Source organism: Orbicella franksi, chromosome 6 (assembly GCF_964199315.1).
Source record: "Orbicella franksi chromosome 6, jaOrbFran1.1, whole genome shotgun sequence".
Lineage (NCBI taxonomy): Eukaryota > Metazoa > Cnidaria > Anthozoa > Scleractinia > Merulinidae > Orbicella > Orbicella franksi.
This window is the reverse complement of record NC_138150.1, coordinates 21,845,549-21,853,095: the sequence shown is the minus strand read 5'-3', so window position 1 is coordinate 21,853,095 and position 7,547 is coordinate 21,845,549. Positions and strand designations below refer to the sequence as shown.

The following is a 7,547-nucleotide window of genomic DNA, read 5'->3' as shown; positions in this document are numbered from 1 at the left end:
AAACGTTAATTTAAAGCTTCATTTTTCGTTCTTCTCAATAATTGCTAACATCAGTCAGGAAAAATAGCTTGAAACCTAGCTTTAAAGAGTTGCTGGCAGATATGGGCGAAATTTAAGGACACTAACGGAGCAAAACCCATGGTTTAGTTGACGTCTTGCCTAACGTCAAGTGACAGTTTAAGTGTTCAAACTTCAAAACTGAGGTTGATAAACATTCAAGAAATTCGCATAAATTGAAGTTTTCTATGAAATCGTTGACTTTTTCGTGCTTGATATGTGCTTTAAACCTATATTTTGCTCAAAAGTTGCTCAGAAAGGCAAAACAAGTTGCTCGAGGTTGCTGGAACCGCAAAAAGTTGCTCCAAAGGTCAAAAGTTGCTTCAAAAGTTGCCGAGCAAAATTCGTCGGGATAGGCCTATCCACAAACCATAGCTGGTAGGGGAGACTTCAGGTTAGTCTCCTCTACCATGGTTGCATAAACTCCAGCGTTAGTAACGAGAAATTATACAATGTTGCATCACGCACTTATAATATTTGAAGTTGAAAAGAAGGGCATTTAAAAGTCCGTAGAATTTCTAGAGTTGGAAGTACAATACTCCAGCTCGGTGGACACTCATGCATTTCCTCTATTAAACAAAGCTTATAATTATATTCAAATAGCGGAGAAAGCTTCCGCTCATGACGAACTGAGATATAAAATTATTACGGTCCTAAAACATGATATGCCTAAAGCTATATTCAAAGTAACTTCAGTTAAATCGTATAACTGTTTGGTACTGGTTGTAAGTAAAGGGTCCAGGTTTATGGCTTTGCCTTTTAAAAAAATGAAAAGATAACGCACGTCCTCCGGAACTGAAACAGACAGACATGCACCCTTTATTTAGGGTCGATTACAGTTCTTCAGCTTATGGAGTCGTGCAAAAACATTGTAAGACTAAAATCAAATCAAACTCTGTACAAAGTATACGCATAGTAGAGTCAGTTCATCTAAAATGCGTCGTTACAATTATTAGGGGGGAGCGGAGAGAGATCGACGCAATACGAGGGGGCAAGTAAAGTTGGGATATGCACCATCTCTGCTGATCAAACAAACTCTGATGATCTCCAGTTAGAAAGTTTCCGTGATGTTGCATCAGGCAACAACTGGGGAATTTTGTATCCTCGCTCCACGAATCTGTTACACGGCAATAGAGCGTTTCCACTCACGTGGCCAGCACCCATGCAAATTTGTTGAGAAAAGAGTTCAACTCCCACAGGACTGGTTTGGTACACCAACATCGCCGCCGTTTCATCGTTTTCCAACACCAATCAACCTCGTTCCCGGGCTCCTCTCAGAGAGGGGACCCTGGGAACGAGGATGAACACCAATACGGCTGCTATGACGTCATGTGAAAAACGCTAAAAAGCTCCCAAACGCTCGCTAGAGACGCAGTTTTGCGGGGCGTTTTGTAGCCGTTGCGAAGAGATAAACGAATATGTACCGGACAACGTGATAGTTACTACAAGCAAGTAATACAGAACCGATAGATATTACTGTATTACTAACTTGGATTGGAAACAAAATTTTTTCCCGCCCGCCTGCTAAGCTAAACCCAAGAATTTGAACCTAAACGTAACCACGCGTTTCACCTGTATATTTCGTAGGAAAAAGTGTGGAAGAGAGGGGTAGGTAAGACAGAAAGCTAAATGGTAAAAAAAGAATTAAATTTAGTTATCTGCAAAAATAACATCAGTGTGTTATCCTAAAATCCTGTTTCCTGTTAGCGTGATATAACTACTTGATGCTAGCGTAAGTTATGTTTGCATGATAGTGAGCAAAATGTCTAGTGGTCTTAGCTCGTCCTTCCGCGACGACAACCAACAAACCATTTTATTTTGCCAGATTTACAAAAAGGGAAAAAAACAGCATAAAAACAATTAACTTAATTAGGCAAAAAGCTATTCAGAATACTGAAGAAAACTAAACAAGCTGAGTAGATAGAAAAATATAATATGCTTTACCTTGGCTGCAACAAGCGTAATGAAAGAGAAGAAGAAGGAAAAAAAGAAAAAACACACACAAAAAAACAAGACGTCACCATGTCCATTTGCGTGGATGTTTTCGTGTAGAATGGAATTGGGCGTAAAGCCCCTTAGGCTGTCCACGTGAGGGCAGCAGAATTTCTAGACACCCCTGGGATTCCCGAACCTAATAGTGATCTAAAAATAGCCTGAGAGGGATCACCTTGAGAATAAGGTCTATATAGGGATTAACTCTCTCACTCTTCATCTTCTCTTGCGCAAGGTCAACAACTGGGATATTCGCCTAAAATGTAATGATGAATACTTCCTAAATCCTTCATTCTCATTTCCGTTTTCGAGAAAAAGGTTTACTGCCTTTCTCTCCACTATCCGCACAAAACCGTTATGACATTACTGATCCAAACACTACACAGAATCAAGGTCACGTACAGTTGCGTGTAAACCTACTTAAAATAACCTGACTTGCAACTAGTCTTCCCTCGCTTGAGAATGCGACCGGTATGTCCATGGTCATGGCTTAGGCTCCCTTCGAGGAATTTTTCTTTAACCGGTTAGTAAAAACTGAATTAAAATCTATCTCATAGTTATTTCTTAAGCCGTTCTAGCATTATCTTTTGTTCGTAAGCAGTTAGGAAAACTTGCTAGGCAAAAAATATAGTGCCACTAAGGGGTTACCAAAAGACGTTTTTATATGGCTGTGTCTCACAAGGACTGGGAACTACCGAATTCACGAATTTGATTGGCTGAAATCGATACTGACCGCGGTCTAGATTTTCCCATCTAGACCGGCATCCAGACCGGTTTCATTTTGCGTTGAAAAAGTAGCAAACTAAAATTAAAAAATGTTCGCCGTTTTCTTTTATTTTCTTCTCAATCATTTATGGAAGTGCCAAAAAGCCTGATGACAAAAAAAAAAAAAAAAAAAAGTAAAGAGGACGAGCAAATTTCGGCAGGTTTAAGTTAAGCTCATTTCCGTTTGCGAGCAAAATGTCAGCAAACCAGTTACATTAAACGAATTAAAGTTTTCTTCTTTGCCATATAATAAACATCTTATTAACCGAGCTAAGTCGGTCTGTATGGCAGAATCTTGACCTTGGTCGTGTGTACAGACCCCACTGCGTTCGGTCTGTAATCACGACCTCGGTCAAGATTCTCCCATACAGACCTCCTGCATGCTCGGTTAAGAAGAGCTAAATATTGAACCTCTGAAAGAACATCCTTCACAGCGCCTAAATTAGAGTTTCCCCTCCAACAAAGAATCGTCCCTTGCTCTGAATAACTGCCAATGGTGGGAGAAGAGTCCGACATTAAAAACAATTGGGAAGACTTCTGTCAGTTTAAGAATGTCTCAGTTCTTCGAGATCATTAAAAGTGTTTGTGGAGTAGGAAGTTCTTCAGCCGCAAAGGCAAGGGAAGCCGGTGAACTCTGCAGGGTGGGACGCGTGCGTTAATGACTTGTCGGCATAGCAATTTCAAATCAAAAATAATTGGCAGCTGCCAAATTCGTATGTAACCGTCACTGTAGCTGCCAGCTAGTTGCTCACCACTCTGTGTAAATGCCATATGGAAAACTCCGGCCGTGCTGTGAAACTCGGGCGGCTGTTGCGTTGAGTCGAGGACAAAACTTATCGTTCCGTCATCGGTGTTCACACAGGAAATGGTCCCATCATTTCCTCCTACGGCTAAAAGCGATCCTTCTGGGGAATATTTCACAACGTTTATTACCTTTTTGAAAGTGAGCGTGTGTTTATTTTGAATCTCCGCTTCTTTTCGTTCGCACGTTGGCATGTGCCAGGTTTTTACGACGCCTGCGTACAAGACGCAAGTGACAAACTGTTGAAAGGGAAAGCGCGGGTCAAAAATACACACGGGCTGCGTGACAAAGTCTTCCAGGTTGTTGTTGAGAAGTTCAGGGACTTTGTACGGAGAGAGAATAGTCGCGCAGTCTAGGCTGTTTATTAGGATCAACCTGGTACAGCTCAGAAAGTAAACTTGTCCATGCGATGAGGTCACGGCAAGTAGCCGACCGTTAGGAGAAAACGCACAATCCACGACGACACCGCGAAAGCCAGAGCATACTTTGCTCACTCTCTCGGAGCAAACCGTCTTTCCGTTGCGAGTACTTGTGATTGACAGCTAAAGGGCTCCAGCCACTACGCGAATCGAGGCAACCACGGTTCCGTCTCGAGAGAATGGGCAACCTTGAGGATAGATCCTTCGATATTCTGACATACCCCCTGGAAGGTTACACGGAGTGCATTTCTGCGGCGTGGAATCGTACCTCGAGAGGAAAAGGTCCTCGACTTCCTCTATGCCCTGTTTCACTGCTAGACAACACAGCTGCAAGCCATTTGGAGAGATGGACCAAGGACCGGAAGTCAACGTGCAGCGGTACTTGGTGATGGTAGTAAAAGGCGAGGATGCTAAGTCCCATGTGCGTGTGCGTGAAGTATAGGTCGGATTTTTGGCTAGGTGAGCTGATGGTTCCACGGCGACTCCTTAAAAATAAAGATTTTTCACATCTGTCAGTTTAGACCAATTCCCACTTCAAACAGACAAACAGAGATCTGACGTTTTTTTAGAAAAAAACAGATGCTTCATTTAGGCTTAGGGGAATTTTGTGTTAAAGTGCATATGACATGAAAAATGTTTTCTGCTTATTTGAGAGGCCTTTCAAAATACAGAAGAATGGCGTTTTTTTTCTGAAATATCTTTTTTCGTTTCAGAGATATTGACGTTTTTCTATTATGCAAATTAGATCAGTGATGGCGTCATCTTGTTTGCAACTGAAAATGGTAAGTCACCAACAACAGTTCTTTTCAGAACTACCCTCACCCAGACGATCACACTATACGAACTTCATTCCGCTTTGTTTTGGAGCGGATAATTGCTCCGTTAGCTTTATTTTCATAAATAAGGCAAAGATCCTCATTTAGCGCGTATATATTTTCAGTTTTCAACTTGCGGGTTATGTGATCGGTATTAGCAGGGTTAGAGATAAGGTTGTCCAATTCCTCCATTCTCTTTTGAATATTCGCTTCCTTTTCCCTGCCTTTTTTAGCCCTGTTTTTGGCATACGGGATTGTTAAACCCGTTAATTCCATTTTAGTTCATCCCCCACTCGAGACTTTTGTCCTCTAAGCCTGTGTACTTTTCACTGATGACAATATAGTTTTCTTTTAATTAAATCTGCGTACTTTTCATCTTCAAGAAGGGAGTTATTAAACTTCCATAGTCCAGGTCCTCGTGAAACTTGGGCTATCGATAGAGTAAGTCTGACTGCTCGATTGTCCGGACCGTTTGATACCTTGGCTTCAACCCGTTCAACCCATTTTGTGAGATGTCGAGCAATTAAAAATAATTCGATCCGCGAACTCAATTTAAGTGCTTTTGATTTGTAAGTAAAGCTTATTTTATGCTGATTTCGTTCTCTAAAAATGTGTCTCCTCCGCAGCCGTTTTGTGGGGTGTCACACAACGCTCCCCCTTTGGGGGAGCGTTGCGTGACATCCCAAGAAACGGCTGTGGAGGAGACTACTGGAAATGTCGGCTAGTGCGAATTCATTCGTCATGGTGAGAAGTTTGTCTCTGGCAGTGGTGGACTTCCATGGGGTGCCGCCCCTCTTGTCAATTGACTGTCATGGGGTGCCGCACCTCTTGTCAATTAGGTATGCGCTTAGATCTTGCAAACATTTTCGTTTTTTCTTTGATCATTTGGGACATATTGCATAACGAAAATTTGCTGCCATTTAGGCTTAAATAAACCGAAACGATTCTTCCATTTTGCTCTTTTTGTAAATTATCAAAAGCGCTGTTGATTAGAATGCAGACACCTTTACTGTGTGTGGATCCACGCGAAAAGAAAATGACACCTCCACATTCACTTCTCCAGATAATTTCATCTTTGAGTTCTGAGTATGTTTCTTGCAGAAAATAGGCTTCACAACTTTGATCTTCAAGAAAACAGAAAATACTTCTCCTCTTCATCGGGTTTCTTAGTCCTCTGACATTTAAAGTCATCACATTAAAATTACCCTGCATTATCAAAGTTGTCAATACCTACGAAAGATTTTCCCGTCGGGAGTAGTTTGAGAAATGTTTAAACTTGATTTAAATATGCAGATTGGGAAAACACGAAAACGAAACATGCGACACAACACAACACAAACCCAGAAGGACAAAAATAAATATAAACTATCATACAAATATACACACACGCATACAATTAAAATAACGAAAATGATTCTGAGGAAAGACATAGATTGGACATTGATCTTCTAAATGCCAACTACGGAAATTGGTACGCTGTATCGGTTATTCCAGCTCCTTATTAATGGTGTCAAATATTTTGAAAATAACAAAATTGTAAAAGAAATTTGATAGTTCGCAAAGGATATACAGATCCAGTCAGAGTTACTGCAGGGGCTGATCTGTAGCAACATATTTGCCGTTGACAAAAAATTTGTCCGGGTTTGCTTTGCTAAAATACGCCATGTGTCCTCTCTCTCTCTGGCTTCTTTGAATTTTTTCATTTGCAGTTTCCGTAGTCCATATAGGTCCTTCGGTATGTCATCGAAGACATGGAAATCTTAGTGACCTTTGAGGTGTTTACGAGCGTTATCCATTACGAGCTCTCTATCGGAGTACCGAAGAAATCTTGCTATTATTGGGCAAGGTTTAAAAGAATTAGGCCTACCCAGGCGGTGAGTTCTCTGGAATTCTATTTTTTCGCGAGGTTGTTCAATCTTAAGTTTCTCTTCCAGGAATTGGTACATAACTTCTCTGGTGTTCTCAAACAAGACTCGCTGTTCCGCTGATCGCTCTTCCATGGTGCATTCGGTATTCTCAGGTACGCCGAAGAATTTTAGATTTTCTCTTCTGGAGGAGGTCTCCATGTACAAGAGCTGCTTCTTCAAGTCATAAACCGGGTTTTGCTAAAAGCAGGCCCAGGGACCCACGACCCGCGGCCCGCGACGGCCTAGCGGCCTGGCGGCCCGAAGGCCCAGCGGCCCGCGGCCCATGGCCCACGACGGCCCGGCGGCCCGGAGGCCCGGTGGCCCAGTCCTGATTTTCTACACTTTTTTTTGTCCAGCGGTAAATCCACGCGCATGCACAGATCTGCATCGGGTTTGGGGGTGCAAAATGGACCAGTCACCAGTCCTTTATTAATGACGCAAAGTTCTGATTTTTTGTCTCATCCTCTAAAAATCGCCTTCTCCATTTTTGCCTATGAAAACCTTCACATAAATCGATATTTCTCAAAGGTGGGACCTCAGCCTGAACCATCCTTGTTATCACTCTCTAGTATACTAATTATTTAAAGTTGTGGGCACTCTTCAGTTTGAAGAGCAAAAAATTCGAGTAAGTTGCCGAAAATTCTTTATGTTCAAAACTCAGAAACTGCTTTCTCGGTATTCGATGAGACTGTGACAGTTTTTTTCTTCTTCTCTGTTTTTAGTCATTTCCGTTAATGAAACTGACACCTCAGTTGTCACGCAACATGTAATCTTTGGATGATGTGACCGC

The 7,547-nt window shown here is 41.8% G+C and overlaps 1 pseudogene across 1 annotated transcript; it reads right to left on the bottom strand.

Moving 5' to 3' along the window:
- Positions 1-2,701: 2,701 nt before the first annotated feature.
- Positions 2,702-6,957, bottom strand: LOC145490401 (uncharacterized; annotated as a pseudogene). The gene is made up of 2 exons (XR_014049696.1): positions 6,718-6,957; positions 2,702-4,520 (listed from the first exon to the last, which is right to left on the bottom strand). The product of XR_014049696.1 is annotated as an uncharacterized LOC145490401 (transcript).
- Positions 6,958-7,547: the final 590 nt, after the last annotated feature.